This window comes from Neovison vison, chromosome 3, assembly GCF_020171115.1.
Source record: "Neovison vison isolate M4711 chromosome 3, ASM_NN_V1, whole genome shotgun sequence".
NCBI classification, from domain to species: domain Eukaryota; kingdom Metazoa; phylum Chordata; class Mammalia; order Carnivora; family Mustelidae; genus Neogale; species Neogale vison.
The window spans coordinates 18,700,027-18,724,194 of record NC_058093.1 but is presented as its reverse complement, the minus strand read 5'-3'; positions in this window follow the sequence as shown (position 1 = coordinate 18,724,194).

Sequence of the window (24,168 nt, the reverse complement as noted above, 5' to 3'; positions counted from 1 at the left end):
CTTGGGGTGCACCATGATCTGGGCACGGCTGACCTGCGTGGTCCTTGTTGCCCCATTACAGAAGCCAGAGACACCTGTCCTAGACTGTGTTTTCCTCCTTGGCTTCCTTACTCTCAGTTTTCCACGCATTTATATATAGGAAGAGCCAGGCCTGTAGCAGCTACTCAAGAAATTACTTCCCTTCTCTGTTTCCTCCTTGACCTCTATTGATCTTTTCCTCATAAAACATGGTATCTGTCAGGCTTAAGTCCTTCAGACTTTTCTCTTCTTTCTCACCCCTCTCCCCTGGTTTCAGCTCTTGCCTGCCTGTCACGACCTCCATCAGAATATCTCAGGTAGGGAGGGTCTCTCTTTCCATCTCAGGCCCTTCATTAATCTGTGCTCACTTCAGACTCGTCTGGCCATTGTTATGTTCAAGTTTGGGAGCCTCAACTCTAGTGTGGAATCTTCAGCAGAGAGTCAAATACTCCTTTCTGGCTGTCTCCCCCTCACCCCTGTTCTGTATGCCCACTTTGCTTTCGACCCCCACCCCGTGCCCCCCTCCTTCTGCCTGGTATCTCCCTGCCCTCACCGAGAAAGAAAGAAAACATGAACTCTCCATTTCTGTTCATGCTACTGTCCATTCACGCCTACATGTGTTCAAAACCCTGGGACCACGTTGGATTCATCACCCCCTGTAGAGAGGGCAGGCCACCCAGTCAGTGTTCCTAGGTCCCAGTGGGTGACACAGGGAGGTGGCTGCATGACTGTCTGGAAAGGCAGAACAGGAAGGGAATGGTCACGTTTGCTAAGGCTTCAGCAACACAGTGGGGCCTGTGGAGTCAGGTCGCCAGAGCTAGAAGGATCAGTAGACCCATCACTACTGAACAAACTGAAACCCAGAGAGACAAAGAGCATTGGCAAAGGTCACTCGGCCAGTTCATGTGACAGTGGGACCTTGAGGGACAATGCTCTGCCTTCCTTCCCAGAGCCCTTTCCACAATGACACAATAACATGGAGAGCCTGTACCAGGGGCTTTTGAAGTTCAAGGAACAAAATATAGAAGTCAGACAATAAGGGAGAGTTATTTCATATAAATGAAAAGTTTAGAGGTGTCTGGCTTCAGGGGACATCTGAACTGGGAGCTGAAATAGGTCAGCAAGGCCAGGCAGATGCCACGCCCTTATGAGCTTAACCTAGACCACGTGAGCCCCGGGATCATAAGCAAGATTCAGAGAGAAATAAGGGCTGTTGGAGGGGGCAGAGAAGACACTGCCTGCTTAGCAGGCCATATCATAATCACGGAAAATCCAACAGGGGACAGAGGTATGCGATCTGGAGTGTGAACGATCCAAGGTCACAGCCAGACTATGTCTATTTCAGTAAAATCAGGGTGGAGGTCTGATTTGGGGGTTGAAGCTGAAGGGATTACAAAGGCCAAGAGAGGCTCTGGGACTTCTGTTTGAAAACTGCCCTTATGTAATTAATCCCTGTGCCCTGAACATTCTTCCTGTCTGTTCAGAGAGGGCAGGGCTGTCTTTTTGGGTTTGAGCTGGGACTGTCACTGGGGAGGCTGGCGTGCAGGTGATTCTGCTGTTTCTAGGGTATGGAGAAGGTAAGGAGATGAGAAAACTGCCCAGTCAGGACTAGACCATCCCTCTGGACAGCCGTCTTCCTGCAAGAGCTGGCCCGTGCTCAGGACCCTGGACCCTGGACAGTCAGGAAGATTCAATGTCATGTGCATGTTCTTTCTTTGTGGTGCCTGAGCATCTATCTCTCCTTCTCCTCACCACCACCAGCCCTGAGCTCAGGGGAGTGCCTGGGCCACTGCCAGAGTCTGCAACCTGGTCTCTCAGCCTTGCCTCTCACCTGCCCAGCACATCGTGGGCTGGCATTCACCTCTGATACGAGTTTCATTATAATATCCTCCTGCCTGAGAGTCTTCAGTGAGTCCTGCTGCTTTTAGGACCAGATTTAAGCCCCTCATCTGGTTCGCACAGCACCTCCTCTGCGACACTTTCACTGTGGCCATCATTCCCACCTCCCAAACCCCATAGCACTGAGAGTCTGTCCCACTTAGTTGCAACCAATCGGCTTTTCCTGCTTCCCGTCGTTAATTATGGTTTATGTGTCTGTGTTTCCTTACTCTGATTCCACAATCCCAGAGGACAAGGATGTGCATGTCCAACTCTTGAGCAGCGTATGGCTCTGTGCCCTGGGCACAGTGGAGAAACAAATAGTATTAGTTCATTTTGGCTAGACTCTTTGACTTGGAATTTTGGTCAATTAAGACCTTCTTATGGTAATATTTTAAAATCTCTAGAAATATAGGTCTGAATTATGAGCTAAGAAGAGGAGAAGTGGGAGATATTTCCCCATTCCTTTCTTAGAATTACTTTTCCTTGTCTGCTTGAGTATATATCAGCATCAGTAACTGCCTCTGACTTAACTTACCAGGAGATACTCTTAAAATCTAGCAGTACGCATTTCTAGAATTCAAATGGGCATATGAATTGCAAGACCAAATTTGCCACACCTCCAGCACGCAGGCTCAGAGGAAGAAGTCAAACAACACAACAACAGGAACACACATGCCCCCCCCCCACACGTGCATCCACATACCTAGCATGCATTAAGGACCAGAACAATTTTAAATGGGAGATTTTGAAGCATTAAAAAATGACATAGGAATGGTCTTTGTTGACTCTTACCCATTTCACACTTCTGCAGGGATGTGGCCAAAAGTCACTGCTTGAGAGGTCTCAGCATCCGTGTCCTGGAAATGGGTGGATGTTGACTTCTCTAGCAGGGCTAAGTTTTAAATGGTGCAGGCGTATGCTTCAGGAAGTAGGAAAAGAGCCTCCTTAAGTGACTTTTGGATGGGGCAATGGTGAAAAGGCTGCTGTTAGGATCTAGGAGGACCTGGAGGCAGAACAAGGCACAATGGAGTCAGGTATAAACCCGACACATGGAGTTTTCCTGCATGTTGTGCTGGTCAAGTGCTGAATCCCCATCTTTGTTCAAAACAAATGGAACCTCATCCTTTGACCAAAAGAGACTGATCAGATGTGGTGTCACGGGGTACCAGACAGAAGCTGCCTTCATGCCAAGAGATGGGCCACCAGTGTGAGGGACTCTGTTGGCAGGAACCGAGAAATAAAGGGCAAGGGGGTGATAGCCCCCCAGAATGCTTATTCCTGCTCTCCTCCTTCCTTCACCAGCAAAGCAACTGGCTGAAAATTTAGTACTTAAAAATACCTTCTTTCCCGTTATTACTGCCAATACCTTCTTTCCCGTTACTACTGCCTGAATCGCTGTGGAATTATTTGGTCTCACCCTGGTGGGTGGGTGAAGGGTGGTACCGGGGGATAAGTAGACAGCAGAGGCAGATTCTGGGTCTTTCTGTGTCCAGGGTCTTTCTGTGCTTACCAAAGGGTTTCCACAGATAGAGACTAACATATTGGGTCCCGAGACACATAACTCGAAATTGTCATTCTGGATTGAATTGTGTGCTCCCCAAAATCACATGTTGTAGTCATAACCCCTAGGACCTCAAAATGTTACTGTATTTGGAAATAGGGCCTTTAAAAGGGTAATTAAGGTAAGATGAGGTCATATGGGTGGGCCCTAATTCACTTGGCCTTGTCTCTGTATAAGAAGAGGAGATGAGGACACAGACTGACACGCACAGAGGGAAGACCATGTGAAGACAGGAGAAGACGGCCATCGATGCACCAGAAAGAAGCCTCAGGAGAAACCAACACCTTGGTCGTAGACTTCCAGCCTCCAGAACTGTGAGAAAAAACATTTCTGCTGTTTAAGACACAGGGTGTGTGTCGTGATAGCCTGAGCAGGTTAACATACTGGTTGAAGGAGTGGAGAGAGACAGATTTAAAATGGAGAAGCTCAAGTCCTGGGCAGCCCTGAGCTTTATTATGGATGAATGAAGGAAGGAATGCATTCATCCATCCAGCACATACTTTCACTTTAGACGCTGGGATGGTGCACATCACAGCTGGAAGAAGCCCTTCCTTTCACTGTTCCCAGTGGAGAAAACAAAGTATACCATGGAGGCTTACTACCTTCTGGCCACCAGCTGCTGGTGCCCTGACTCTGGGAGGCAAGGATAAATCTGGCGATCCACTGATTACTCAACATGTAACAGCGATCACCGAAATGAAGTAGCTATTGTCTTTTCATTTTTCCAATGGTCCTAACCTTGCAGATCCAATGGCATCCCTGAGCTTCAAGTTCTCAGCTGGTACAGAGCCCTCATTCAAATTGTGACTGTTCCAAATAGATAAAATATTGAGTGTCTCTTTATTGCTCCTCTCAGCAATGTGCAAGGTCCTGGCCAGCCTCATGCATGGAGTATGGACAGGCCGCTCAGTCACGGAGCGGCTTTTAAAGGCTGTTTGCAAATGGCTCTGGCAGGTGGGGCCGTGGAGGGGGAGGGCCTGCTGTCTTTCCCCCGAGATCATCGAGTGTCTCCGGGTAAAGTACCATCTCAGAGGCTTGAGGAGCCTGCCCTCCCTTTCTTCAGCTTATTTCTCCCTCCTGACTCATGTCTGCTGCCTCATTTGAGTTACTGTACAAACATTTCGCCAAGAAGCCATACCAGGCCCCGTGTTTATTTACGAGCGTCCCAGGAGTTTACAGCTGAGGCACCGAGGCAGCCTTCCATGCGGAGCCTTCTGGTCAAGTAAGGACAAAGTGAGCCACGCCTTCCACTCTTGGCAGAGAAGCACGTCCGTTAGAATGCCGTGTGCTGGACGCAGAAGCCTCCAGTATGCTGGGCCATTCTTTCTTGGCTCCCCAGTGACCCCAAAGTTGTGGAGCTGAGAATTGGATGAAAGGAGTACAGGGACTAGGGTGCTAGAGGACGGGAGGACTTCTCTTTGTTCCCCTTTCTGGGCTTCCTGCAGGAAGTTGATGGTACCTTCTCCTAGGTCTAAGGCAAAAGTGCTTGGCCATTATGCATATCTTGTTAGTCAGCAGGGAGCTTTTTAGAAAAAACTCTCGAAGGGAGGCAAGCAACAATGCGGTTGGTCGAAGACACGTGTGTCTGTGTGCACACATATGCATACACACCTACGAAAGAACCAAAGGATCAGAGCCAGGGATGCCATCTTGAAGGAATGACCACAGACGAAATCTACCTCAGCGGGGTGATTTGAAAATTAATGTGGCAGTGACAAGTATTGTCACTTGAATTGACTCAAGGTGTGCTTATAGCCAGCCAGGAAATTTGCATTTGTTCTGTGTAAGCTCCCCTATTTAGCCTCATGGGGGACACAGAAACTCCTCACAGGAGGAGTTTATGATCCAGTCGAGGGGGAGGGCTACAATTAAGCATAAAACCAAATCTGATGATTGCAGACCAAAGAACGGTGTGGATAGTCAGTGCTGTGGGTAGACTATGGTGACCGGATGAGTGAGACCCTTCTGGAAGTTCTGATGCTTCACTGTTATTCCATTTGCTTAATAAAAAATGGGCCTAATGTCAAAGCAGTTAGACCTACTGTGTGCAGAGTCACAGAGAGAGGGTCGGGTGGAGACAGCGTTATCTGTGCCTGTGCATGAAGCCCAACCTGTCTGTGGAAGGGGCAAATGCTACCTGCTGTGTACTTCAGGAGGGGTCAGAACGAGAAAGCAAACAAAATAATGGGCATGATGGGGCTTGGAACGCTCTAAGTGCTTTGTGGCTATTTGAAGACAAGAGGGTAAACAACCTTCCATTTCCTTCCTATACGTTAGTGCTCTGCAAATATTTGGATGATCTCCATGGGGAGGGCTTTCAAGGAATCCCTCTGGGGTGGGGATGGAGAATGCTTCTTTATAAGATAAATATTTATAGCTAAAATAAAAGAGCAAAAAGAAAAGGAAATAGACTCTAAGCTTCCCATAGATATTTTGTTTTCTCTTGGTCACTTCCTTTTGGGGACATTTCTTCCTGTCCCATCTTCTCTGTCCCCACCCCTCCACCTGCTCCTCTTGTCATGTCTCTAAGAAAATTCCTGCCCCTACTCTTCCACTTCCAGCTGTCCCCAGGAGTCTAGGACCCTCACTCCAGGGGCTTGGTGAGTTGCAAAGGGCCTATTCTCCATCTGGTCCGTCAGCATCCAGCCCAGCACTATCTTTGGGGTTTCCAAGAGCCTTCCTGACACACATGCTTTCAGAGCTCGGATAACAAGGGCTTTCGACCTCATTCTGCTTCCCATCCTTCTTCCTGGTCCCCTGCCCCCCTCCCGCTGCAGCCAGCATCCTTCAGGAGCACTGGGGACTCCCCGCCATCAAGGGCGGCTGAGAGGCCACAGGACTTAGCGCGGAGCACAGATCCTTGCCGGCAGCGTGGCTGCAAAGTGAATTGCCTGCGTGTACATCAGGGATCCATTTGTGAAGGATCCTTTTTGGGGGAGGGGTGAGGAAAAGGAGGAGACAAAGGAGGACAAAAGGAGAAAGGTGGATAGCTCGGATCTGCACTTCTTTATTGTTCATTTCCAAATGGGATGGCAAAGCTCTGTCAAGTCCATAGGGGCTGTGTCTGGCATGAGTCAGCAACCAGTGCAATTTACTGCCAGTTGATTAAATTAGCATTTGTTATAAGCCAGAAAGGGGAGGTGGGGGGGCTGCTGTTGTGTGCAGGGTTAGATGGAGAATGAAGAAAATCTTCTTCATGCCTTTTGAATTATTTATGGCCTGGAACTTTACATGCTAAAACCTAACCAGACTTGATAGAGAGAGCCTGGGAAGGATTCTCTCTTCCCTTAAAGCCACAGAGCACATGCTTTTGGTCTCCTTGGAGGAGGAGGAGGAGAGTGCTAACAATGACAGACTCGAGCGGAGCAAGCAGATCTCTCCATTTTCTTGTGACCTTGAAAACAGCAATGCTGTGCGGAAATCCTGCCTCCGCTAGGCACAGGAAGCTTCACATTCCTCAGTCACCTTTCGAGCAATGGACATGAATGTGTGAATGCATTCCACTTTGATTCTGCCGAGTGGGAACATGAGATGACTGTCAGATCGGTGGACAAAGGATAGGTCCCTTCGATTCGCCTCTGGCTCCCAGCCAGATGGGAGGCAGACAAAGACTCCGGAGCCTCTGCTTTCCTTCCCCCTCGCCCCTGCATCTCCCGCCTCCCTCCCTTTCTCTCCCCCTTACAGCCCATTATTTGGATCGAGTCTGCTCACGGCTTTCACATTTGGGGAAATCATGTGTAATTGTTTAGGGTGTAAAAATGAAGTGATTCCATCTCAGAAAGGGGCCCTCCTTAGGGAGACGTGTACCGTGGAAGAGCGCGAACCCCAGCACCGGCAAGGTGTGGGGGCTGCTGGGGGAAGCAGCCTGTGTAAGACACCTGCACACTCTGGCGGCTGGGAGTCAGGGCGGCCTGGCGAGCGTCTTTTGTTCTTGGCTCTTCTGACTGCCAGGAGCAGCAGGATAGCCTGCACGCCCTCCCGGAGGAGCTGCCTCTGCTCATAGCCAAGATTGGAAGCTTTGTCTGTGAGCCCTAGTAAGAAAGCAAACTCCTGAGGTTCTTTTAGACTCATCATCTGCCTCCAAAGCTGCTTCAGGATAAGGCTCCTTCTCTTCGCCTCCACGGTTGCCTGTGGACCACACTGTAATCTAAGCTTTTCACCCACAGGCGTGTGACTCTGTCTCAGGAAGCACAAGAAGAAAGGAGTGAGGAGAGAGTGGCTGAGTGAGGCAGGACAACAGCAGGTGCAGAGACGGGACTAAAGTCAGACAAAGAGTGGAGACATGTGCTTTGGCAAAAAAGCAAACACCATCCTTTCCTTGCCTTATCACTCCTAACTCAGTTTATCCATCAAAAAATATATATACAGGGGTGCCTGGGTGGCTCAGTGGGTTAAAGCCTCTGCCTTCGGCTCAGGTCATGATCCCAGGGTCCCGGGATCGAGCCCCGCATCGGGCTCTCTGCTCAGCAGGGAGCCTGCTTCCTCCTCTCTCTGCCTGCCTCTCTGCCTACTTGTGATCTCTGTCTGTCAAATAAATGAATAAAATCTTAAAAAAAATATATATATATATATACATATACACATACACACATTATATATATAATGTGTATAAATGTGTGTGTGTGTATATGTGTGTGTGTGTATATATATACACACACACACACATATATATATATACCAAGTCCAAGGCTGACCTTCTAGTAAGAACTGAGTTATTTCTTCCAGTCGCCAGTATAAGTCTTACATTTCTACCTGTGTAAAAGTGAAACAAAGCATGTGGTGTCTGTTGCAGTCCTGGTACATGAGAAATGATCTACATACTTCTAATGGAGAATAGAAAGGATCATAGTGTCAAACTCCAGCATGGGGTTTCCCTTCTGCCCCCATCCCAGCACCAAAAGGGGTTCACGTACCTCAGGCCACTATGGGGAAAGGGCTCGGTTCCTGCAGCCCAGGTATCATGCTGCAATGCCCACTGGTCCCTTAGCTACACCAAAAAGCAAATTGAGGTCATTTTCATAATTTAGGCAAAACCTCCCTTTCACTCAAATTACTGAGATATTTCAGGCAAATGCAGATTTCAAAAAATAAATTTAAATGGCAGAATTTGAGTTTGGGAACTCATTAAAAAGCAGTGAGACTTCCTGTATTGTACCAATTATAAACAATTTGGAGGAAAGATAGGTTGCTTTTTCTCTTTTAAAGAAATTATGTAGAAAATTACTCAGGTCTTTGCTTCCTCTTTTCAGATGGGATCTGGACAGGCTATGTTAAATACAATAACCTCCATTAGGACAGGTTTTAGATGATAAAACTGGGAGAGGAAACCAAGAAGCTCAAACTCTGTCCTCAGGCTTGCCTCCAGCTAGCCTTGCCTCTGATAAATCAGTTCATCTCTCCAGACACTAATATCTTTTCTTTTTTCCCCACTGAAATGGAGCCAACCCCCTTTGCCACTTGTCTACTTTATAGGAATGCTCTAAAAATTAATATTCACTGTGAAACCAGGAGAGCCTCAAAGGAATGATCCTATCTCAACACGAAACATTATCTGTTTTGTTTTGCCTGTCACTCTGAGCTGGCATTGATACATTGTTCAGAATCTATCTAAAAATCTCCTTTCTTTTCCTGACCCCCATGACCAATAATGATGGGAAACAGAGTACTGGAATAAATCCAAGAAAGAAATATTTTTGCCTGTCCGTCAACTCAGCCAATAGAGTTTAAAGGGACTATGATCATTTTAAGTGGTTCAATGAACATATAAGCTATGTACTATCAAAGGCACGTCAGGGGCTGCCATTCTTGTCCTTTTTTTGCCCATGTTTTTTAAGCGTTAAAACTAGTGTGGAGAGGAGGATGGAGATTTGTGTCTTTGGGATTTGGGGAGGTGAGTCATGCTGAGGAGCTACATGATTTTACTTACTCAGTGTTTCTAGAATCTATCCTCACCCTTCCCATCCCCAAGACCCTACTCTGAGTCAGGCTCTTATTGTCTCTTGCCATGATGTCTGAAGCGACCTTGGAACTGGCCTCCTTGATTACAGAGTCACCTGCTAAGCAATTCTCCGCACTGTTGCGAAGGGTCCTTGCAGAAAGCAGGCTTTGCCATGTTGGTGCCTCCATTGTCCAGAAACCACAGTCCAGGCCCCCCCAGGGAAGGGGCTTTCACACTTGGGTTACCTGTGTCTCCAGCTTCAGCTCCCGCCACTCCCTGCCTTGCACATTCCTGTTCCAAATAGCAACTGCACATGCTTTCCCGACAAGGATGCTGCTACTGTTTACCTTTGGGCTTTGCTCTGGCTGCCCTGCCGCTAGGCGTATCTCAGAGCAAGCAGACAAAAACAAACAACAAACAAACAAGGAGCACGCTTAGCTCCTTCTTCATCCTTCAGGGCCCAGATCCCGTGGCTCATCCCGTGTCCGCCTTCCTCCCTTGTCTTGTGTTCTCCTCCGGGGGATGCCTGTCTTCTGAATCCCTCCACCCCCGGCCCCGGGCGAGGCGGCAGCATCAAGCTGGCACATAAGGTTGCATGGGTCTTGATTATGTACGCATGTCTGCCCACTGAACAGGGAGCTCTCTGAGGAGAGGGAACTTGTCTTTTCCTTCTCTGTATCTTGAGCAGTACCTGGTTCAAGAGGGGATCCAGTAAATAGCTAAATACACCCTTCTGAAGCGGCTTCTATGTGTAAGGCTCTGTGTTAAGTGTTTGGAGAAAGTTTCCAATGCTATGCTGTTCAAAGAGAAAAACTGATAAGAATATCAGTGCATATTTTAGTGAATTCTTCATTTTCCTTTGAATGAATGATCCGGAGTTATGCAAATAATTAGCAGTTGGGGGGAACCCTGTGTCAACAGCGGGCCATCTGGCAGTGTGAAGTCATAGCAGGTTGCTTCTCTTTGCTGCCACCACTCTGGGGCCTGGGGCTTTCTTGTGGCTGTGGCCTTGGGTATAGAGACCTCCCCCTTCTCTGGAGTTCTCTGCCTTGTATTCCGTTGCCATGGCAACAACCCACTTTCATTCTGGACTTCCTTCATGGGAGAGGGGAACCTTTTACTACCATGGCGTAAACGAGGAGGGGTTATTTGAGAAATAAGTTGACAAAGTTAATCACTACCACATTCTATGAGTGCCATAAATCCCGATTTAGTGGTAGGATAGTTGTAGGTGTTTGTGGCAGTACTGGAAAATAGATTAGCTATCCAGATATGGGGGGGGGGGCTTTGTTTCGATATCTATGTGCCTGTTGTGATTCTATTTTTAACATGAAAAATATTTTTGCTCTCTAAGTATGTGAAAAATCTGTTTTCAGTAATTCAGTGTATTAAAGAAGAGAGCAAAATTTCTAGAAGAGAAGCAGAGTGCTTTTGCAGGGTATGGAATGATGGGATAAAGCAAGATACTAACACCTGTCCAGCACTGTCATCGTTAAGTCTGTTCTAATCTGTTAAGGGATTACGTGGAAACATAGTAATGTATCATTTAAATACTTTGTCTGGAATAGAGTCACCTTTGAAAAAAAAAATTGCAAGCGACTTTCTTTCTAAACACCTTGATGTACTCCGGCCTACAAACGCAGGTATGCATTGCAGAGCCCTGCTCACTGTTTGGTGACTACAGAAGTCCCACACAGAGACTCCCTTTGCACTGAGCAAGATGTCCCAGTCTGGCTCGGTGAGTCCAGGCTCACTATAGCTCAGGCTCTCTTCCCTTTCCTCCCAGGAGAATTGAGATTCTCTTTCTCGTTCAACTACGAGCTTACCCCTGGCCTATGCTGAGTTCCTTTTCACGTTTTACTGAGGCGTCTTCTCTTTTGTGGTTTCCAGCTTTTACTCCCAACACAGATGGAGACCTCTGGTTTACTGAAGAGGCAGGTCTCTGCTGAGTTTTACGGAAAGATATGGTTCTCCGTCTCTTGCCTCCTCCCGATGCCTGGATGCTTGGGTTCCATTTGGATCAGATATGCCCTGCGACGTCAGCCCGTTTGTTTTCCCTTGGAGGAGCCAGACAAGATTCTCGTTTATTCACTTGTAATCAGCTACTGCCATCGCGAAGAGTCACACAGAGCGCGTGAGCATTATTACACCAGGGGCATCGTATGTTCAGGCGTGGGCCCAGGAGGGGTGGGGACTTGGCTGGCAGGCTGATCTGTGACAGAAGTGATCCCTAGACAGTTTTCCTGTCAAAAACAAAGGTGATACTTTGCCCGCTAGGCATCATTCTCAGTGGCTGCCCTGAGTGGGCCACCATATTTAGTTCCTCACGACTCAAAAGGTAGCCACAGCCAATTGGATTGGGTGGGTTGGGGGGGCACGTAAGGGATAGATCCAGTTGGATTTTCTTAAGACTCCCTGAAGTAGTGACCGATGTGAGGTTTCAGTAGCCAATGGGAGGTCTATACTAAAGGTGTAACGGAGTTGGAACTAGGAGTAAGTAGAAGCTATTGGGAGCAAACGGACAACACTGAGCATACAGAAAGAATAAACTGGCCTGTGGCCAAAGGAGAAGAGTAGACACATGAAAGAGGGGGAAGAGAAATACTAAGAGGGTCAGAGAGAGGTGGAGAGAAAAAAATAGAAAGAGAAATGTGGAGGGAGCGGAGAAGGAGGTGGGGAGAAGGGTAGAGGAAGGAGGGATAAAGAGAGAATCCTTGGTCTGTTTCCACTCCATTTGGTTTCCCATGGAATAGGATAGACCAGTACTTAAAGGAACATTCTTTGGAGCTTGCCCATTTTGGTTCAAATCCTGGCTCCTTGCTAGCTTTGTTACCTTGGGCAAGACATTGGAATCTTTTTTTTTTTTTTTTTTAACTTTGGTTTCCTCATCTGTGCAGTGGGTGCAAGCATAGTATTCACATCAAAGGGATATTGTGAGGAAGAAATAAGCACATGTAAAGCACTTATCAGGGTGCCTGGCACACTACGTAAGTGTGACTGATTTAGTGCAAAAGCTCTCGGTTTCAACTGAGTGCTTCTCTTACCAGCTCAGGTGGCTCCTGACATCAGTCACCCCTTGTCCCCAATCTGAGTTGAACACATTGGTGGAATGTCTGCCCCTCATAACCAAAAGCAGCTTAGCTGTAGTACCTCAAGGGTACTGTCCAAATGTTGAATATTCAAAATAGTCCTATTTTCTTTCGAATTTTATAAATTCAGGATAAAAGGAGAAATGGTGTGCCTCGTGGGAACAGAAATAGGCAGAGTGGAAGAGGAGGCTGTCAAAGTGTGTCCGTTGCCCAAACGAGTCCTCTCTAATTTGGGCCGACAGAGTGGAGGGAGTTGCCCCTTTCCTTCCTCTACAGTTACTTCTTGGGGCCCATCCCCACATGGGCAATATTTTCTGTGATGACAGGCTTTCCCCACTTCTTCTGTTTGAATAAACATGCTCTCTTTTTGCTTCCCTCCATCATACAGTCTCATTTTCACCTGGAAGCTTGTAGCCTTCACACTACTCACCTGGTGTAGTATTGTGCCAAGTGTTTTTACAGGTGCTGGCCACAAAGTTCTGTTTTCAAACACGGAGAGTGAAGCCCACGGAGGTTTCGCATGGTGGTTCACACTGTCCCAGAAATCTAGTCTGTGTTTTTGCACAGGGAGAGAGACCCTCTCTCTAAGGGAGTCCTGAAAGCCTGTGCTTTCTACTCCCTTTCTGGCATGCCGGCGGGACCAGCTTGCTAACTAAGGCTGCCTGTCCAAAGTACTGCAGAGTCGGTGATCTATCTGAAATTTATTGTCTCGGAGCTCTGAGTAGAAGTCTAAAATCGAGATGTCGCTTCCTTGGGCCATGGAGGCTGTGAGGGAGAGTCTGTGTTTACCTGGCTCCCAGCTTCCTGTGGTTTGCCAACCATCTTCCGTGTTCCTTGGTTTCTGCTCCATCACCCTGATCTCTGTCTTCATTTCCATATGGTGGTCTCTCTGGCTGTGTGTGTCTCTGTGCCCTCTTTTTCTAAGTCACCAGTCATACCGAGTTAGGACCCACCTTGATGGCCTCATTTAACCCCATTACCTCTGTAAAGACCCTATCTCTCAATTAGATTGCATCCTCAGGTTCTGGGGTTAGGACTTCAACATAACTCATTTGTTGACACACTACAACTCATAACACTGATAGGTCTGATGGGTGTGGACTGATCTAGCTCTTGGGGTTGACAGGTTGGTGATAGGGCGTATTGCTGGTTTGCAGGTAGTGTGGTACTTGGGAAGCAAGCCCAGTGACTATAGCAATTGTAAATTATACCTTCATTGCTTAATACTCTCTTGGCTTTTTAATTTCATACTCGCTTGGTTTCTCTATACTGGCTTTTCTTAGAATCTTCAACTGGACCCCTGAGTGTTGGTTGGCCCCAGGTCATGCACTTTGACTCTTCTTTTCCATCTACATCTTTGGGAATCTCAGTCAGCTCTGTGGCTTTAAAGATCATCATTAGTTTAATGTCTCTTAAATTCATACCTTTATTTCTTAAGTCCTGTTCCGTCTTCTGAAATCTACACTCAAATATTTACATATATATTGTCTTGCACTCATATTCCCTTAGATGTTTAAGAGGCATCTCAAACTTCTAATGTCCAGTACTGAAGTCTTGATATTCTTTTTTTTTTTTTTTAGATTTTATTTATTTATTACAGACAGAGATCACAAGTAGGCAGAGAGGCAGGCAGAGAGAGAGGGAGAAACAGGCTCCCTGCTGAGCAGAAAGCCCGATGTGGGGCTCGATCTCAGGACCCTGAGATCATGACTTGACCGAAGGCAGAGACTTTAGCCCACTGAGCCACCCAGGCGCCCCTGAAATCTTGATATTCTTCCATAAATATACTCTTTCCCTTGCATTATCTGTCTTGGTAAATGGCATCCCTGTGGCTAGTCAAGTCCTAGATATCCTTCTTGGATTTCTTTGCTTTCCCCCCTCCATTCAATCCAGTGCAAATCTGTGGATTGTTTCCTTGGGATCTCTGTAGCACCTGTTTACCTCTCACAATCCCTGTGGCTCCCATGGTGCTCCAGGCCTCCCCATCTCTCACCTGCATGACTACAATAGCCTCCAAAATGATGTCCCTTCCTGTGTTCCTGTTAGCATACCCTTCCAGATGGTTCAGACTCATGGAGGTCATATCCTCTTTCTTCTTTGCTTTAAATTCTCCACTGGTTCCACATTGCATGGAGAAGAAAATGCAAGTTCTTTACTTTGACAAAGTATCCCACAATGGTGGGGTCTTTGTCTATCGCTCCCCTAATCCCTGCATAAAGTCCTCCAAGGCCATTCCTTCCTGAGGGTTCTCACTAGCTCTGACCTCTTTCTAGAGAGCTCTTCTTTCAGATGTTCAGTTGACTTTACTCCTTTACAAGTCATTTATGTCTCAGCTCAAACTTTATCTCCCAGAGAGGCCCTCTCTGGCCACTCAACATAAAGCAGACACCACCCCCCTCACCATTTATTTCCTGATTAATTTTAATCCTAGAATTTATCACTGCCTGCCATCTTTTTATTCATTCACTGCCTGTCTCCTCCCATTAGAATAGAAGCTGTACAACACTAGGTACATTGTCCTACTTACCTATTTTATATTCTTAGGGCCTGAAGCAGTGTCATGCACAATTTAAGCATCACTGCAAATTTGTCAAATGAATGAATAGAGATTCTGCGTGCAAAAGGGGAATGGAACGTACGCTTAGAATGTGTACCATGTGTCAAGCATGGTTCAAGCCTTTACTGCCAGGGTTCATTTTGATACTCATGAAATCCTTTAAGTTATCTGTTCTTTCCATTTGACAGATGAAGAAAATGAGGCTTTGAGAGACTACATAAGGAAACTGATTCAACAGCTCATAAATTACAGAGCTGAAGTTCTAACTGGTTCCTACATACCTTCTACCAAAACATAAGCTGGAGGTGATAAGTATATAATTTAACCAAAGTTTTAGAAATAAAAGAGTAAGCAAGTGATTGAAAATTATTAAGAACAATTTGGTTCTGGGTCAACTAAAGAAGATACTTTTTGACTTAATCTTTCTATGGCTGGAAACTTTAATTGAAGGATTAAAGATTTGCACAGTAGAAGGTGTGCTTATGGCAGATAATCTGAAATAGAAGTTTTGAATTTTAATGAAAGGAAACTTACTAAAAGGAAAAAAAAAAAACCAGTGGGCTATTTTTATTATTATACTGTTTTGGAATTCAGGACTAAGAGGCATATTGTAATTTATGATTGGTGGTGGCGGTAGGGGTGGGGTGGAGAGAACATGAGCGGTTTTCCAAGATGCTCGGTGCCTGATAGAGGACCACCTGGGCACAGCGCTATGGTAGGTGCTCCAGAATATTTTTTGAGTGAATGAAGGGGGAGAATTAAGATATGCAAGTCTCTATAAACTCTCTTTCCCTCCTCCCATGTGGTCTTCACAATGAGCAAAGGGTAGAATGGGGAGACTTCATGTGGTTAGGTGGTTAGAAACAAGTTAAGAGACTTCACCAGGATGTGAGGCAAGCCCCTGTGGCTCACAGTGTGGAACACTCTCCTCCCCTTTCCTAGTGTCCACTTCCCATCACCTGTGTGCCCATTATCCCTCTTATGCCTGTGAGGGAGTGAAGACATGATGTGTTACTTTGCACACATTACCGACTCTCTCCTATTATACTCTAATGACCCAGCATCCATCTTTTTTTAGTTGTGGTTATTTTTTGGGAAAGCATGATTTAATTCATGATGTAGTGCATTCTTGGTGATAATGAGCTATGAAGAATGGGGTCCTGCTATAATTTATTTCAGTAGATTCCAAATTACTGTATAGAAATACCAGGGATAATCTCATGAATAGAAGAAGTAAAGGAGGAATTTATGGAATCTTTACATTTCCTAAGGAAATAATTCAAGAACCAGAAGAAGAAACTGAATTTAGGTAATCAAAAATCAAGGTTTTCAAAAAAAAAAGAAGTTGTTTGCAAGATCTGAAATAGGCATGTGGAATGCTATAAAAAGTGGGAAGGGTGCCAGTTTACAGGGAGCCAGTAGCATGAACGGATGCACTGTTTGCGGATAAAATTATCCAGTTCAAAACAAAGTAGGTGATTCAATTTACAAAGGACATAAAAGACAATAGAAAAAGATCCTTTATATACCCAACAGAAAAGCACCAGGGGAAGCTCCACTTCTTGATTAGACGTGGAGATGTCAGGGAAGATAACACCAGAGGCATGTTTTAATGGAAAGCTGTGCTAACATCGGATTGAAGGCCCCGTTTCCTCAGGCAGCAGACTCTGCAGTGGATATTTGCATGTAGGTGATTTGGGGGCAGTGCTGTGGGAACAGCCCCTGTTGGGGATGGGGTGGGATTGAGTTGCGACGCACCTGCAACAGAGGCCTCACTGGGTTCCACCTGGGGCTCTGGAGCTGGAATGGCCTTTCGGAGATGTCCCAAATGGGGGGGGGGGGCTTTGGTACTCCTATATTGACCAATTAATTAGATGTCTGTTGTTCCCAGTAGGGTTATATCCTAGAGCAAGGCAGTTCCCTTCAGTCATTCCTGGGGAGGAGGGACTCAGCTGTGAGCTACCAACAGCTAACACCTTTGGCAGTTGGGGGAAGGGAGGGTTCAGTCTTGAAGGGTGGGGCCTCCGCAAGCACCATAGTATCTAGTCTCCTGGAACCTGCGCTGCGAGCTTGAAAAGAAAAAAAAAAATGGTAGATTGTTGCTTAATATATGATATATGTGTTTTCAAAGATTTTATTTTTGAGTACTCTCTACTTAGTGTGGGACTGAGGCGCAGAATCCAAGATCAAGAGTGACATGCTCTACCAAATGAGCCAGCGAAGCAGACCTACTAAAGGTATTTTCTGAGTGTGATTCTCTGGTGACCATCCACTTTTCTCTGGGCCACTATAACAGCCTTACTACACCTTTCTCTCTCACTTGCTTGCCTGGCCCCCTTTAGACTACAGGTTGAACAGTCTGGAAACATAAACCCAGTCCTCTCCTACCTCTGCTTAATATCCTTCCATGATTTCCTATCTTACATATTATAAAATCCCAACCCTCTGGCATGCCCTTTAAGTGAGACGACCATACAACTTATTGTATGACCCAGGACACTTTTGAGAGTGAAAGGAGGCCCTATTGATAATTCCACAGGGACAAGGGTCAAACCAGGATGTTTTTTGGCAAACTGGAAAACAAACTGGAATGGATGTTCACCTTACCTGTAAGGCTCCTGATAATAGGATCACCCTTTTCCTTCACGTCACCCTCTTTCCAAAGTCCACCCCTATTTGCCTTCCATTAGGTGCTGACCAAATGAAGCTCTGTCTTACCCCAGAGCCCTTAGATTCATCACTTCCTTCTACCTACTTTTTAAGGCTGTCCCTTCTGGTATACTCTTCAGACTCAGCTTAAAATTTTCCCATTCAGAGAGGCCTTCCCATTTATTTTCCATCACGTACTTGTTTATTTTATTCATAGTCCTAACTATGATCTGAAATTACAGTCACTAGATTTTAAGCTCCGTAAGGACGTGAAACTGCTATCTTGCATACCAATGTATCCCCAGTGATTAGCTCAAAGCTAGTCCATACATGTTTGGTAGTCAATAAATACAAAGAAGTGAACGAAGGAAGAGCTTCTGAAACAGAAGTGTGTGTGTGTGTGTGTGTGTGTATTCAGTGAAATGCCCCAAGACCAGCAAAGGACAAACACATCATCACCTACACTGGGAATTGTAGATGTGACTGCTGACCCTGGAAATGTGGACATAGACGAATGCAAAACATTAAACAATCAATTTGCAAACACCTAGAGATCACAGGCTGCTGGATAATAACCAGCAGTTTAGCGATGAGGAGATATTGTCAGAACAATCTAATTTCCTTTTAAGACAGAGGGACCTTCATCAAAAGCATTTATTAAGTGTCTGCAAACAGCCAGGAGAAGCCTGTCGGAGGTGGAGGGGCTTGTATTAATCTGTGAAGCATCAGATTTAATATCTGTCTTGACTTCAGCGAAAATCTGATTTTACTTCTGTGACAATTTCCTTTCACAAGCCAAACAAATAGGAGTTACTTATAGTAGGAAGTGGTACCAGAAAGTTACAGGGTTTTACTAGAAGAATTACTAAAGCCTTTCAAAGTTGAAAAAACCCTAATGATTATAAGTGAAATCATTTTAAAAGGTGAGAAAATGTGGTCTTTTGCTCATGGCCCCTGAGGTTGACTTTTCAGTGCTCTAACTCCTAACACTTGACTGTCCTGGAAAGCAGACTCGCACTCAGAGTAGCAGGTGATTTGTTGTAGGTGCATTTGGAATGTGACCGGATGCACTCCTCCAAGAGAAGGTCTAAATGACCTACCGGAAGCACAAACTTTAATATTGATTCACACACTAGCATCAGGGTCAGAATAGCAGGGTAAAAGACATAACTTGTAGGGATTAAAAAGTCACATGAATGCTCCCAGATATTAGTGCTAGGTGTTATGACCTTGACTTTTTGACATAGACAACATTTTGGACCAAGCTGACCCACACTCATCCTGGCATCCAGCCATATAGATCTCGCATATGTGTGAATCGAATACAAAGCAGCTGAAAAATCCCAAAAGAAACACTTAACAAAATCTTAAATGTAAGGTCCTGGGAAAGGGGACCATTAAACATAGATTAGGGTTATGACTTGTCCCAACTATAGGGATAGGGAGGCCACTAGGAAGGTCTTGTCAGCCAATGAGAAATCCACATCAAAGAAGTCCCTAGTAGTACCAGGAAACTGGCTATTGAGAAGCACCCCATCCTAGAAAGACTTAAGAGCAAGGCAGGATCCTCCCCCTTAGAACTCTAATTTTGGAGAACGTTGAGAAAATGCCTCACACCTGTTCACAGGCAGATAAGGTGTTGGCACCCTGGTTGTTAGAAGAACCCATGAACAGTACCCGTGATAGGAGGTCAGATGGGATTTGAAATTCCTCCATGTACTTAACATTTGTAAGAATTTATTTGTGGGTGGGTTCTGGAGTGGGTGCTGGGATGTGGTGCACACAAGATGGGTCCTGTCTTTGTTTTCACGAAATTAAGAGTTTCCAGAGACTGCAGATGGATTCGCCTGACGACTCTTTATATTTCTGGGCCTGTGGAGAGCTGTGGAATTTGAGGAATAACTGAACCTGGGAGAACAGGGATTCAGAGGGGTGACGACAGCTCGTATTAAGTCATCCAACTATCCAGTGACAAAAGCCTGATTGAACAGAGAGCCTAGAAAATAATTTTACGATCCATTATATGTTTTGTAAATATATGGGTGTATTATTGTCCTGAAGAGGGCACAGGGCATTTGAAAGTTTGCCAACTTCAATGGTTGTGGGAAGGTTCCTGTCCTCTGTATCAGTCAGGAGCATTTGAAATCAGTGATTATAACCTCCTTTCTGTCTATTCTGCCCTCTTGATTTTGGTGTCACCATATGTCCCTCCTCATTCACCCCTTCCTTTACTTGCTGTTCATTCTCGGTCTGTTCTGTTGGCACCTTCTCAGCTGCCTAGCCCATAAATGTGGGTGTGGCTCTATCTTTGAGCACACTTCTTTTCTAATCACTGTCCTCAGATGACTTTGTCTGGTCTGAGACTTGTGGCATTGGCGTGCCAGTGACCCCATCTTACTCCTCCAGTGCTGACCCCTCCCCAGGACTTCAGGCTGATGTGGCCTCCACACACATGACCTGAAGGACAGATATTCCCTGTCCTAATGGACAGACATCCCAGACTCGAGCTGTTGAGTCCTCAGCCCTGCCCCCACCCCTTGATGTCTTCCATCTTGGTTCATCCAGTGACTGAGCAAAGACCTAGACACTATTCCTCTCTCTCCTTTAACTCCTGCATCCAACTCATTCCAAGTCCTGTTACTTCTTCCCCTAAACGATACTTCTCTTAATCTCTATTACTATAACTCTGGCCAAGCTAAATTATTGCAGGAGCTTAACTGATTCTCTTATTCCACTTTTGGCCCTTGATAACTACTCTATGTCTGTCAGATGGAAGGGTTCATTCAAACATTGATCAGATTATGCTACTCTTGTTTTAAAAGTGATGATAACTTGCTTATTGCCTTTGGCATAGAATCCAAATTCTTCTCCTGGCTTAAAAGCCCTACCTACTCTGTACCCCCTCCCACTACGCTAAATGTTTCTTTAATAAGAAAGGTTTCCCTGGCCATGAAGCTAAAGTAACACCCAGTCACTCTTTATCACATGTTCTTTTAGATGGTCTGTATGTTATGTACTAGTAGCTGATGCTTTTGTTATTTACTTATGCATTTATTTATTTATGGTTTGTCTTCCCCCATTGGAATGCAAACTCTAAGAGAGCAGGAACATTTCATCCCCAGGATCTGGAAATTTTTACAGGTCTGGAACCTGTTCTATGGCAGAAGTTCAACCAACATCTGTGGAATGAATGAGGACGAATGCCTGAAGGTCCTGGTACACCATCCTATCAAGCTGTGGCCTCTGCCTGCATTGAGTAAGTCTGTCAGTTGGCTCTTGCTGTGTTACAAGCTATCCCAAAAGTTAATGAGTTACTATGCAAGAATTACTACGGTTTTTAAGCCTACAGGTCAGCTGGACAGCGATGCTAACTTGGGCTGCGTTTGGTAGATCTTGGTTCAGCTCACGTGGATCTGTGATCACTTGGGAGGGTGGCCCAAGGTTGCTGGGTCTAGGAAAGCCTCGCTCAGAAGTCTGGCAGTTGCTTGCTGTCAGTGAGAGTGACAGGGGGACTGGGCCATACGTCTCGTTCATCCAACAGTGCAGCTTCTTCATGTGGTCATCATCTTTAAGAGAAGAGCAGAAGGGCTCAGGGCTTTTAGAGGCCAAGGCTTAGTACTGGTATGCCATCACTTACAACAGATTCTGTGGGTCAGGGTGGGTCACAAGGCGGCCTGGATTTAGAGGAAATGCAAAGTTGTGCTGCAAAAGACATGGCTTTAGGGAAGGGTAAAGAATTGGGGGCATTTTTGAAATCAATCTACCACATTAAGGATGACAACAAAAGTGGCCACGGCAGAAAACCATATCCGCCTTTCCAGACAAGCACAGAAAGTGCATATATAAGGCCCAGAAGTGCCTTTCCATCAGTCCACAGGCAGAGGGTGGGTCACAAGATCTGGCACGTCCTGGGTCGCATAGCTGTGGTCACTGGAGTGGCAGGAATTCGCCCGTGGGTGCTCCGCTGTCCACAGAGATGTGCAGACTCCTTTGTAGCCAATGGAAGCTGCAGGACTCTGGTCCTTCCCGATTTTCCCTCACTGTCATGGGGCCAGCACCTAATTCCATGCTGCATCTAGGGCAGGGCCTAGGAAGGTACTGATGCAGGAGGAAATGAGCACTTGGGCTACATGAGTACCAGTTGGCTCCCAACTTGCACCACACATATGATGAAAAATAGTGTTAAATCAAAAAGTGATTTTTTTTTTTTTTTTAGGAAAGGGAGATAAAACTCAAATGACTCGGAATGAAAAGGCCTTGACACAGGCATCTTAGGGGAACTCCTTAAAAAGAGCAAACCAGTATGCTCAGCTTTGCCCTTGCCTTCTGAGCATAGCAGTTATGTCTGCATCCTAAGACATTCAAGGCCAAAGCAAAAAGAGAAAGTGTTTGTTCCAACAGATCAGTTCTTTCTCAAAAAATGTATATGTTGTCCTGAGTGTTGAAGTTATTCACAACACCTAGATGATCTGGAACTTGCCATTGAATCCCAGAATTCAGAAGCCAACTCGAAGGGATTAACAACTTGTTTAAGGTCCCTTACTTAGTGGACAAGAGCTCCCCTGTCCTGGCCTTCTGTCTGATTCTTCTCTCACCTTCCTAGTTGCCAGCTCAGGTTCAAGTTCTTTCTCCCCACTCAGATGCAGATGATTAGATGATTGTGTTTGAGTTGAACATATTGATTCCAAGCAGGTGAAAGTGGATGTAACCATTCAGCTAGACAAATATTTAGATCAGTGAAATGTCCTTTGGAATTACCAGAGCCAAATGTTTCCTTTTCCCAACCATTTCACTCGGCTACTTACCTCCCCAGCATAAAAGATTCAAATTCTTTCGAAATTTCATCTATTAAGAAAACACTTCTAGGCTATAGCTACATGATATCTCTACTGGGAGCCTTGTTCCTCTCCATACTCTGAGCAAATCGAATCTGAAACAGATTGAAATGACTCAGCAGCAGGACTCGGGTCTCTATGTCTACTTACTCATTTGGTCCACCAAACTTTAGGGCCCTCTTGCAGTCCAGCATAGAAAGAAAGAAAGGGGAAAAAAAAAGTCAATGACTCCATCCTACTGTATTTGAAACTCTTCTTGCTTCCCACAGACACATTCCTAAAGGCACCAGTCATGGATGAAGAACTCCACTGGGGTCAGAGTTGGATCCCACTAGACTGTTTGGGACATGTGGGTGAAGCAGCAGAAACACAGTGTTCTCAAAACCTCTCCTTTGTGATTCATGGCTCTCCACCCTGAGCTGCGGGACATGCCCAAATCTGCCACAGAAGGAAACACACTGTAAGTTTAGAGGGGCAGGGAGGAAACCAGAGGCATGTCTGGGATGATTAGGCGCATGAAAAGAACACTACGGGCAGCTTTGCTTGTCCTCCTCTGTGGCTAGAGAAGCATAAAGTACAAAAGACAGTATTGGAATGTGGCGGATGACTCATAAAGCTCACGTTAGAAGCACGTGTCAGTAAAGTCTTCCTGTCATCCTCACTGGAGCAAGGGAAGGCTTTTGATGGCAGGGGTGGCTTTCATAATGGAATGAAGGGGCCAGTGTGGGCATAGTGGTTATGAACCTCTTCCTATTTCTCTGTATGGAGAGAACCCACTTTTCTGGAACAATGGAAGCTCAGGTGCTTGATGGTGCCAATGTTACTGACCTCTGATGTGGGACAGAACCAGTAGAACTGTTCTTGTAGATCAGATAATTCCTGACACCCTTTAAAAGGGACTAGAATATTTGCTACACTGGCATAATGAAAAGATACCTAAGCTTTACCAGCCAATATGCAAAAATAAGGTCTAGTTATGTTTGGTACTCACATCTCCACCAACTCCACATTACAAATTTGCAAAGCTCTCCTCCAACCTCTGCACCTTTCACTAAAATACACACCTGTGAGTGCCTAAGGAGCATCTTCATGGGCCCGCACATCAGCTCAAGTGTCTGACGTGTGGTGTTGAGAGAGGGGGCTCTCTCCTGGACTTGATGACCTGGTTGTCCTCTGCCACAGCACCCGCCACTCCTCAACTGCACAGGCCTTGATAACTTGACAACTTGGTAGGCTTTGGCAACAAGGAGGAGAACCCTTCCCCTCCCACGATATGGCCAGCAGCAAGGGATCCTACAGCAGAGTTGCTTCCATCCTGGTCTATGGTAGGGTTTAATAAGATGGCCCTGTATTTCACACATTTGCTCCTTTCTCTCCCTAGCATATGCCTGTGGAGCAGCTGGGACGGGAACACCCAAATCCCTGCCACCAGCTTGAGTCAGAACCATGACTTCCCTCACATTTTTAGGACATGCTGCTGAGTCTGGTTTATACTTCAGGCTCTTCCCATCACAGTGTGGCCTTTTTCAGGTGCCCTGCCTTCCCTCCATGCAAACTGACTGGGGCTGCCTTCCCTTCCCCCCCTCTTTCCCATTTCATCTACGCTTGGATCCCAGTGGTACACAGAAATCACATGCTCC